Source organism: Carcharodon carcharias, chromosome 11, assembly GCF_017639515.1.
Source record: "Carcharodon carcharias isolate sCarCar2 chromosome 11, sCarCar2.pri, whole genome shotgun sequence".
NCBI lineage: Eukaryota > Metazoa > Chordata > Chondrichthyes > Lamniformes > Lamnidae > Carcharodon > Carcharodon carcharias.
This window is the reverse complement of record NC_054477.1, coordinates 64,295,647-64,307,256: the sequence shown is the minus strand read 5'-3', so window position 1 is coordinate 64,307,256 and position 11,610 is coordinate 64,295,647.

The following is an 11,610-nucleotide window of genomic DNA, read 5'->3' as shown; positions in this document are numbered from 1 at the left end:
GAATAACACAATCACTTGGAAGTTCCCCTCCAAGCTACACACCATCCTGACTTGGAATATATTGCCGTACCCTCACTAGCACTGGGTCAAAATAATGGAACTCCCTCCCTGTGGTTGTACCGACACCACAGGGACAGCAGCAGTTTAAGAAAGCAGCTCACCACCACCTTCCCAAGAGCAATTAGGGATGGGAAATAAATGCTGGCCTAGCCAGTGATACCGACATTCTGTGAAAGAATAAAAAAAAAATTCAATCTCAGGAAGTTCCGCCACTCTCCAGTTAATTGCCTGAATGGCACCAAATAAGGCAGCCTTCCCTAGAGGAGGTGATCAGAGCTCTCACCAGCTCTCCAGCCAACAGGCGAGACCTCCATTGCCTCCATTAAACCACTATATGAGACATTATTGCCAATTCAGACACACAAGGACAGAAGAGATTTCAAAAAAGGACAATTCAGAATCCTTTTTTTCTCTATGGCTGGGATTTTACGGCCCCTCCTGCCCAGCGGGATACTACGTTCCTGCTAAACAAAATGGAGATTTAAATGGCTCGCTGCAGCTGAGACATGCTGCGGCAGGGCCCTAAAATCCTGGCCCACGGGTTAGTCTCATCTTACAAATTGTGTCCAATAACAGTTGTTCTGTTCCCCGTGGGGAAACTGTATACCAAAATAATCAAATGTACAGAATTAACCCCAGCTGAAGAAATTACTAACAAGATTGAGGTGTAGAAAATTATGAGGGGCCTAGATAGGGTAGACAGGGAAGGCCTGTTTCCCCAAGCTGAAGGGTCAATTACCAGGGGGCATAGATTTAAGGTGATTGGTAGAAGGATCTGAGGGGACATGAGGAACAGCTTTTTCATCCAGAGGGTCGTGGGTATCTGGAATTCACTGTGGGTGGTTGAGGCAGAAACGTTCATCTCATTTAAAAGGTACCTGGATTTGCACTAGAAGTGCTGTAACCTGCACGGCTACAGATCAGGTGCTGGAAACTGGGATTAAAAATGAGCAGCCAGTTTCTTTTTTTTTTCTCTTTTTATGGTTGGTGCAGCCACAATGAGCTGAATGGCCTCTTTCTGCACCGTAATATTTCTATGGTTCTATGGTTCTATTTCACCTTTTGTGGCTTTTACTGTAACAAATCAGAACCAATGGAAATTAAACATGAATTAACAGGCAAATGATACTTCAAGTAAAAAGTCAATTTCTCTTTAATCAATACAGCAATGATAAGTCTTACACAACCACAAGACTCATCACTCCCAGCACAAATGTGGCACCATGTGCAATCTTACAGTCTTTCCAACTCAATTGAACTGGTGCTAAAGTTGCATTCACTGGCAGGTGTATTCTATCTGAGGTCCCTGGATGCAATTAACACTGATGTGACACACATCTACAATCTCTCTCTCACTCGAGTTACATCAGACTTGATGGGATAGCTTTTCAGAGTTCCTTTTCAATTGACCAACCAATAATACTGGCTTATGCTCTGGTCTTCTGATACAAACTCTCAGCTCTTTTGCATGCCTAAACTTTTTACGCTACTTTTCAGGATTCGGTCCCTTTTAGTTCATTTATTCATCATTTCCCCAAGAGCCTCTGGAATTCTATTTTTCTTCTTACTACCAAACAGAATACTGACCTTTCCATAGAGAGCTTAGCCACTTTCACCACACTTGAATTCTGTGCTCCTCTCTCGGTCTCTGCAACTGTATGCTGATTGCCTTCTGCTTGCAGCTCTCCTTTGTCTTACAATTCTCCTTTGTGTCTGCAACCTCAACATCTGGGCCCGAAATTTTCAGTCAGCATGCATGGGTGAGCCCAACATGCCAGCATATAAAATGACATGCAATGACATCGGGTCTGCATCCCGATATCATTGCGCTGTCTTGAAATGTTTTGTTCAGCGGGTATGCTCCGGAGTCATCTGCGTGCCCGATGATGAACAATAGGCCTATTAAGGCAGTTAGTGAATTAATTAATGTAATTGTTTACATTGCCTATACAGCTTTAAGGTCGGTGGACAGGTGAAAAGGCCATGCAGCCACAAGCGGGATGAGGTTTCCTAAAGCTTTTACCACTTAAATAAAAATATTTTCTGAAATATAAAACATGTCCCATCTCATGTGACACAGTTGCATGAGGGGACATGTGTAATTAAATTTTCAAACCATTTATTTATTTATTTCAAAAGCGCTTCAATCTCCCTGAGGCAGCTCCACATCCTAGGGAGGTTGAAGCGATCTTTTGCGCTGGCCCTGACTCTCCCTCCTCCCCCGCCCGCACAGGTACCGCTCAGCACTATGGCTCATGTCTTACAGTGGGCGGGCCTTAATTGGCCCGTCCACATAAAATGGCAGTGTGGAGCCCTGGTCTTAACTTGCTACCTGTTGGTATTGCTTCCAGGACAAGGACCACCAGCTCACATGGATCAGTATTTCTTATTCAAGAAAATTACAATTTCCTTTTGCAATTAATACAACCATTTTGAAGTCCCTTTTGAAGACAATTACAGATTCCCTAGACATTTTTAAAAAGTTATAATTTTTTCTTACTGAACTAATTTGCTGTCAAAAGTCATCACACATTTTTTAATGATAAGTATTAACTTCCCAGAAAAACCTTAGCAACAGATGCCTGCATGAATCATCGAGAATCAACAATATTTATGAAGGTGGATATTTCAAAGTCTTTATCTCAGGTGACCAACATTTTAACCATCTGGACACTTTTCACTGTTCTATAAAGGTGCAAACACCTCCATCAGCAATAGGAATTCTTTTTCATTTTCAGACCTTCCATGCTCTCTCAGAAGCAGCTGATTTAGACTAGGGTGCACATCAGTACTCCATCTAAATGGCTGTTCATCCTTTGTAAGCCTAGATTGTCAGTGGGAGCATCACAGCTGAATCTATTCTTGTTGTTTCCTCACATTCACACACACCCCATTCTCCAAACCGTATTCTCTGCAAGTGTGGCTTCCCAAATCCAAAATTTCTGATTTAGCCCCTAAGACTGACAACTTTTCCTTCAATAGCCAAAGATGCTGAGGCCAATTGCAGAATCCCTTACCTGATGATGAGTTGTCCCTAACCAAATTCAAATCATGTAGGACACTTGCAGCAAGCAGAAGGATATTTTCATTCTATTTAGCTATGAACATAGGTACCAGAGGTGATAGGCCAGTGCATGAGTCTACTTTGCACCTAATCAACCAGGGGTCTAGACAAGGAATTCATAGAAAAATACAGGGCAGAAGGAGGCCATGAAGCTCATCATATCTGTTCTAACTTTTTGAAAGAGCTATTCAAATATATCCCTGCTCTTTCCTCATAGCCCAACAATTGAAATTTATGATTGAATCTACTTCCTCCACCATTTCAGAGAGTGCATTCCAGGTCACAACTTGCTGCATAAAAAAACAATTTCCTCATCTGCCCCTGGCTCTTTTGTCGATTATCGTAAATCTGTGTGACCTGGATACTGATCCTCTGACGAGTGAAAATAGTTTTCCCTAACTACTCTATCAAAGCCCCCTCACAATTTTGATCACGTATTAAAATCCATTATAAACGTCCCTGTACTAAGCAGAACAATCCCAGTTTCTCCAGTCTCTCTAAAAAACTGATGCCTCTCAGTTCCTGTATCATTCTAGTGAAAGTTCTCTGCAACCTCTCCAAGACCTTCACCACTTTCATAAGTGTGGTGTTCAGAATTGGACACAATACTCCAGCTAAGGAGGAACCAATGATTCACAAAGGCTTATCATAATTTTCTTGCTTTTAAGAACTTCATCCAAAGAGTAATTATAGAATCATACAATGCTTACGACACAGAAGGAGGACATTCAGCCTGTTGTGTCTGTGCAGTTGTCTGCAAGAGAAACTAAACCAGTCCCACATCCCCACCTATTCCCCCTAACCCTGCAAATGTTTTCTGTTCAGGTAATTATCCAAATCTACTAAAGGTCATAATTGATTCTGCCTCCACCACTCCCTCAGGCAGTGGATTACAGATCCTAACCACTTGCTATGCGATTTGTCAATCACCTTGGGCAGAATTTTCTGCCTGTCAGGTGGGCAGAGCAGGAGTAGCCACGGGCGGGCACGTATCCCATCAGCACCTGCGATTGGGGCCACGCTGCCATTTTGCACGGGCGGGCTAATTAAGGTCCGCCCAGCGCATTTCTGAGTCCTGTGAATAGCGGGAGTGTGCGGGCTGCAGGGGGTGTGCAGAGACCACCGGGTCCAATGGCCACCCGGCAGTCTGTTTAAAGGAAGGCCTGGCAGCCTCCTGTAGGCTGCTCACAACGGCTATGTCGAGGTCACACCGCAGGGGGTCTGCTGAGCAGGGCACACTGGAGGGAAGGGCATAGGAGCAGGGCAGACTGCAAGAGGGAAGGGTCCAGGGTAGGCCAGCGGGGGGCAATGAGGAGGTGGCAGCACAGCAGGAGGTGTTGGTCCCACAGGATGGGAGGAGAAGACCATCCCCACATGACCAAACGTGCTGGGATGAGGTGGCGAACTCCCTCGATGTGGTGCGGCGCACCTGGATCCAGTGCCATAAGCACTTCAATGACTTGTTGCACTCTGGAAGGGTGAGGACAGTGTTGGCATTGGGCATTTAACCCAGCAGGTAGCCTTAGCCTTTGAGGGCCCCCCCAAAGTCTTACCGTTGTGATGCATTGAATCATGTTGGGTATTTCTCATATGTTAGCTGGGCAAGCAGACAGTGCCCATGCTCAGATCAGCCTAAGCAGGTCATGAGGAGATGAAAGCCAAAAACTGCAGATGCTGGAAATCCAAAACAAAAACAAAAGTACTTGGAAAAACTCAGCAGGTCTGGCAGCATCTGCGGAGAGGAACACAGTTAACATTTCGAGTCCGAATGACTCTTCAACAGAACTAAGTAAAAATAGAAGAAAGGTGAAATATAAGCTGGTTTAAGGGGGGTGGGGGTGGTGGTGGGACAAATAGAGCTAGATAGAGGGCCAGTGATAGGTGGAGATAAGCAAAAGATGTCACAGACAAAAGGACAAAGAGGTTTTGAAGGTGGTGATATCATCTAAGGAATGTGATAATAAAGGGTAGAAAACGGGATGAGCAAGGTACAGATAGCTCTAGTGGGGGTGGGGTGGGGTGAAGGAATCAAAAAAGGCTAAAAGGTAGAGATAAAACAATGGATGGAAATACATTTAAAAATAATGGAAGTAGGTGGGAAAAGAAAAATCTATATAAATGTAACATTAAAGGGAGGGGGAATTGGAAAAGGGGTGGGGATGGAGGAGAGAGTTCATGATCTAAAATTGTTGAACTCAATATTCAATCCGGAAGGCTGTAAAGTGCCTAGTCGGAAGATGAGGTGCTGTTCGCCCAGTTTGTGTTGAGCTTCACTGGAACAATGTACCAGGCCAAGGACGGACATGTGGGCATGAGAGCAGGGTGGAGTATTGAAATGGCAAGCGACAGGGAGGTCTGGGTAATGCTTGCAGACAGACCGAAGGTGTTCTGCAAAGCGATCACCCAGTCTGCATTTGGTCTCTCCAATATAGAGGAAACCGCATTGGGAGCAACGAATGCAGTAGAGTAAATTGAGGGAAGTGAAAGTGAAGCACTCTTCACTTGAAAGGAACATTTGGGCCCTTGGGCGGTGAGAAGAGGGGAAGTAAAGGGGCAGGTGTTGCACCTTCTGTGGTTGCATGGGAAGGTGCCATGGGAGGGGGTTGAGGTATAGGGGGTGATGTAGGAGTGGACCAGGGTGTCCCGGAGGGAATGATCCCTATGGAATGCTGCCGGGGAGGGTGAAGGGAAGATGTGTTTGGTGGTGGCATCATGCTGGAGTTGGCGGAAATGGCGGAGGATGATCCTTTGAATGTGGAGGCTGGTAGGGTGATAAGTGAGGACAAGGGGGACCCTATCATGTTTCTGGGAGGGAGAAGAATGTGTGAGGGCGGATGCGCGGGAGATGGGTCGGATACGGTTGAGGGGTCTATCAACGACCGTGGGTGGAAAACCTCGGTTAAGGAAGAAGGAAGACATGTCAGAGGAACTCTTTTTGAAAGTGGCATAATCAGAACAGATGCAAAGGAGGCAAAGGAACTGAGAGAATGGGATGGAGTCCTTACAGGAAGCGGGATGTGAGGAGCTGTAGTCGAGGTAGCTGTGGGAGTCGATAGGCTTGTAATGGATATTGGTGGACAGTCTATCACCAGAAATTGAGACAGAGAGGTCAAGGAAGGGAAGGGAAGTGTCAGAGATGGATCATGTGAAAGTGATGGAGGGGTGGAAATTGGAAGCAAAATTGGGTGGGGGTTGGGAGCAGGCGTACTATATTTTTGTGACTGATTAGCAGTAGCGGGAAGAGGAGGCACTGGGGGCCTGAGATGGGCCACTGTGATTGAGGTGCGGTGTGCAAGTGCAGAGTCCTTGTGCGATTAGCCGCAATGAATGGTCTTCTCTGTTTATCAGGAGGACAGTGCTCACAATGCCTCTGAGCGTTCGCGGACTGGAGGTGGATAAGCCCAGCTCATGACTTTAAGCCGTTTCTAGCAGGGGGCCCTGGAACTTGAGAGGTGCCATGTGCCCAGGTCCACAGGTGTCAGTGAGGCTGGGGTGGAACGGCCAGGTGTTTGAGGTCAACAGTGACACCTGCTCTGTCTTCCCACCATCCACAGATCAAACCGGCAGTCTGTATAAAGAACAGCCAGGCAGCCTCCTTTAGGCTGTTCACCATGCCCAGTGACTGGGCACCACAAGAGGTGAGGGCAGAGAAGGAGGAGGGGGAAAGGCTGCAGGGTAGGCCAGTGGGAGGCCACTGTGCTCCTCGGTTCTCCGATGCCTGCCTTGCTGTCCTCCTGGAAGAGGTGTCCAACCATCTGCAGGTGTTGCTTCTGAAGGATGGGAGCAGGAGGGCCCCCCACATGACCAGGCAGGCATGGCAGGAAGTGGCAGAGGCTGTAAGCTCCCATGACGATGAGCAGCGCACAGGAACACAGTACCGCAAGCACTTCAATGATTTGTTGCGCACTAGAAGGGTGAATACCATGTCAGCCTTGGCCTTAGCCTTTGAGGCCCCCCCTACCCCCCAATGTCTTAGTGTCATTACTGCATTGGGCATTTGGCACACACTGGGTGGGAAAACAGATAGTGGCCTTGCTTACATCAGCCTTGGTGGTTGAGGAGAAGATGGTTTCTCCCCGCAGCATATGTTTGTTGTATTTGAATAGTTTGGGGGCAACCAGCATGGGAGGCAGCTAGATACATAATCAGAACTCCAACACGTGTCTTATTGATGGTGGAAGAGGAGCCTCAAGGTGTCGTGGCCAAGAGCCATCTGCTGGCTTCGGCGCCACACCTAGTTGCGCCTCCTTGTCATGGGCACTAAGACCCGTGTGTTATTCAAAGTGATGATGCCAAATGTGTCCAAGGTGTCCGGTGGGGGAGGGTGTTGGGAGCAGCCGTACTATTTTATGGGGACTGATCCCCAGTAGTGTGGACAGGAGCCGCTGGAGGCATTAGATGGGCCACTATGTTTGGGGTGCGGCGTGTGCATGCAGAGTACATAAGCAATCAGCCCCAATAAATGCTTTTCTCTATTCTGCAGGCAAAAACTGAGAGCAAAAGCCGAGAGCGTCAGCAGACTGGCAGTGGGGACGCCGTGCTGCAGCACCTCACCACGTTTGAGGAGCAGACTATGGTGCTGGGGAGGAGGCAGGCGGCCAGGTCAACAGGTGTCATACACAAAGGTCCCATGGCCCCTCGAGGATGCGCATCTCTAGCACCTTCCAAAGTCACCTTATCCCATTTGTGACCACTATCCCCATGGCCTAATATGCCATGCATCGCTGCTGCACATCCAAAGATTTATTGCATCTTAGGAGGGTTTGTACCTCCACCACCCTTTCAGCCACTGCGTCCCACATGACTCTGTCCAAAAGGTCTTCAGCACCTCACCTGTCAACCTCATGGGCGCTCAACTTAAATAAATGCCACCATGTTAGTCATCCCTGCACCAAGGGGAAATGTTGCCTTCTGCCCACCCATCCTATGCTCCTCATAATGGTATGAAGGTCAATAATGTGACCTGTCAATCTCCTGTGCTCCATGGCAAATGTCACCGTTTATGCAATGTTTCCTCATAACTCCAACTCTCCAGGCCAGCATGTATCCAGGTCAGGAACCTCTGCACTCTCGCCATTTCAATGCCATCCCTCCCATGAAGCGCAGGTCACAACTGGACACAGAAGTGTAGATGTGGCCTCAACAGCGTTTTCTGCACTTTCAACATGGCTTCCCTTTTCCTACATTCTATTCCTTGGCTAATAAAGGTAAGTCTGACTTCAACCTTGTTAAACACCTTATGTTCCTGTTCTGCCACCTTAACGGGTCTGCCCAGCAAGGTCCCTGTAATCGTCGTGACTTCCCACGGTCCTACCATTACTCATGTATTCCCGTACCTTGCTTGTCTTGCCCAAGTGCTTAACCGCACATTTGTCCACATAACATTCCATGTGGCATTCTTTAGGCCATCTGACCAGCCTGTCTGTATGCGTGTGTAATGTTTGGGCCTCCTCTTGACTATTTACCACCCCACTGATGTTCGTCTCCTTAGGTTCTTGAAGGTTGAGCGCATTATGAGGCGGGGGGGAAATGGATGAAAGGTGTTACTGACTGAACACTAACTGATGCACTGTCTTTGCTGTTAATTTCAGCATCACCACTGCATGGCTGCCCCCAACCTGTCCAGAGCCCCCACTCCACACCCGAGAGCCAACACTTGCAACTTGCATCACATCCTTTCAGCGAGCCAGGCACCAGCGCAGCAACAAATACTTTGGTGGGGATTATGATGTCGGCTAGTGTCCTGGGGCACAGTGGAGCGGGCACTTCACAATCGCTGGAGGAGATGGCACGGACAGAGAGTGCTGATGGTGCCAGCAGCCGGAGGACAGCAGGGGACCAGGCACATGCTGAGTGCGGCAGTGATGATGTGCCCCTGGAGATGTCAGCCATGCAGCAGCTGCCTGCAGCTGGGTGCGCAGGAGCATCTGGCAGAGTTGCATGAGGGTGTGCTTCACTTGGTCTCTGTGGTGGAGGAATCCAGGCAGAATGTCAGTGATGGCATGACCTCAGGACAGAGCTTCAGGCTTCCTCCATTGAGAGATTGGCGACTCTCATGGAGAGGGCCTTCCAGCTGATTTAGACTCTTCTGATTGGGTTACACTCTGACCTGCAAGCCCTCACAGCGCTAATGGCCACAGGTGATCAATCGCAATGTGGGAGATGCTCTGGGCACCAAGTGTCGCCGCTCGGTGCCCACCCATCTGCGGTGAGCATAGAGGTCCAAAGTGACCTCACGTCGGCACAGCAGCTGCCTGTCTTCACTGCGAGCTCCTCTCAGGGCGCTCCGGATGAGGGCAGCAGCTCCACTACCCCTCTGCCAGTGACCATTGCATCCATTGAGGCTGCGACAACTCGGGAGGTGCCAGTTCTGGAACTGGCCACTCCCTCCCAGGCGGGGTTAGCACTGGCTCCACGGGCCAGAGGACGGCCGCCAAGGTCATCAACACCAACAGGACAGCAGAGTCAGCAGGCTGTCTCACAAGCCACTCTGAGCGATGGGATGGCACCTAGATGTAGCACCTGCAAACGTGAGCATTAGGCATGTTAAGCACCCCATGGGTTTGTCACTGGTGATTTTGTGTTGGCCCTAGATTAGGGAATATATCTTTATGTATGTCAGAGCGACGTTTGTGTTTTATTTTGGATGGAATAAAGTCCACTTTTCTGACCATGGCTGAGGGTGTTTCCTTTGTGTTGCATTTGTATGTTTTACAGACATATCATGAGTGTTTGAGTGGACATTGATGTTTCTGTACTAAGCCTTTAGTTGCAGCTGATGAGGTGGATGATGTAACACCTAAGTGCCACGTATGGAAGCGCCAGGCAATGCTGGTCCTGCTGATCCATGTGTGTGGAGCTAGCTGAAGGTTCATTGGATTGAAGTGTCCCAGATGTCCCTGCCTCCTTGGTGTAGTAGTGGGTCGGCGTGCTGCCCCTCATCATCACCCTGTGCTTCCTCATCCTCTGAGGCACTGCTGGATTCATCATGTGCAGCCTCATCCACTGCATCAAGGTCTTCATCATCAACTGCACTCCCCCTTTCCAGCGCAAGATTGTGCACAGTGCAGCATACTACCACTATCACAGAGACGCGATCTGGGGGGGTACTAGAGTGCAACCCCTGAGCGTCCCAGGCCACGGAATCGCATCTTAAGAAGACCGATGGCTCTCTCCACCACAGCCCTTGTGGTGCCGTGGCTCCTATTGTACCGCTCCTCAGCCTCTGTTTTGGATGGTAGAGAGGCATCATGAGCCACCTTCTGAGGGGATAGCCCTTGTTACCCACCAGCCATCGATCCAGCCAAGCTGGAGCACTGAAGGGCCCCAGCACTTGGGAGTGTCTGAGGATGTAGGTGTTGTGGGAGCTGCCTGGGTACCTTGCACAAACTTGCAGAATCTGCATCCTGTGATCACACACTATTCGCACGTTCATGGAGTGGAAGCCCTTCCTGTTGATGAAGGCACCGGGCTCACCTGCTGGCGCCTTGATGGCCACATGTGTACAGTCTATAGCACCCTGGATGCGGGGGAAGCCAGCAATGGCCGCGAAGCATCTGGCTCACTGTGTCTGGCTTGCCTGGTCACAGCGGAAGTGGATGAAGGTCAATGCAAGCCTGAACAGAGCATCTATAACCTGCTTGACACAAGTGTGCACAGCTGATTGGGAGACACCACAAAGATCACCCGCTGAGCCCTGGAAGGAGCCAGGGGCACAGAAGTTGAGGGCAACTGTGACCTTCATGACTGATGGCATGGGGTGTCTGCCCACACGTTTAGGACAGATCTCAGGTCAATCATCTGACAGATGTAGTTGACTATCACCCTTGACAGTCGGAGCCTCCTTCAGCACTGCACCTCAGACATATTGAGGTAGCTGCTTTGCCACCTGTAAACCCTGGCAGCAGGATAGTGGCAACTTTTGCGGCCCTTTCCACTTTGTACTGCCTCTTGGCCCTGCGCCCCTTGTGCCTGTCCTCCCAAAGGTGGCTCCCTTGGGGGCTGATTGTGCCCTCCTGGCCTCCTCCTTATTCTAGCCCTCCCTCCCTCCTCAGAGGAGCGGCCTCCAGTAGACATGTCAGAACCCATACTCCAGAAAGCTATAGGCCCAATAAAGATTCCTGACTGAACAGTGCTGAGCTGAAGGTTCAAAGCACACAGAAATCTGCTGGAATTTGTTCTGAACCACTGCAGATCACCCAGGCAAGTTTAAAACACTTTCTGCAATAAATATTCAGAGACCAGATTGACAACTCCACTGAGCCCTCTTATCCTGCCCATGGATGAATTTGTTAAAAAGTTGCTAACCCGTCTGCCTGTTACGCCCATGCACTGACCTGAAGATCGCACGGGTGCCTGAAAATCGGCGTCGATAGCCCATTAATTAATGGCGGGCCCGTCCACCAAAATATTGCAATGGCGCCTGGTGACATCGGGACGCTTGCCCAATAGCACCGTGCGTTATTTTATGCACTGACGTGTGGGGT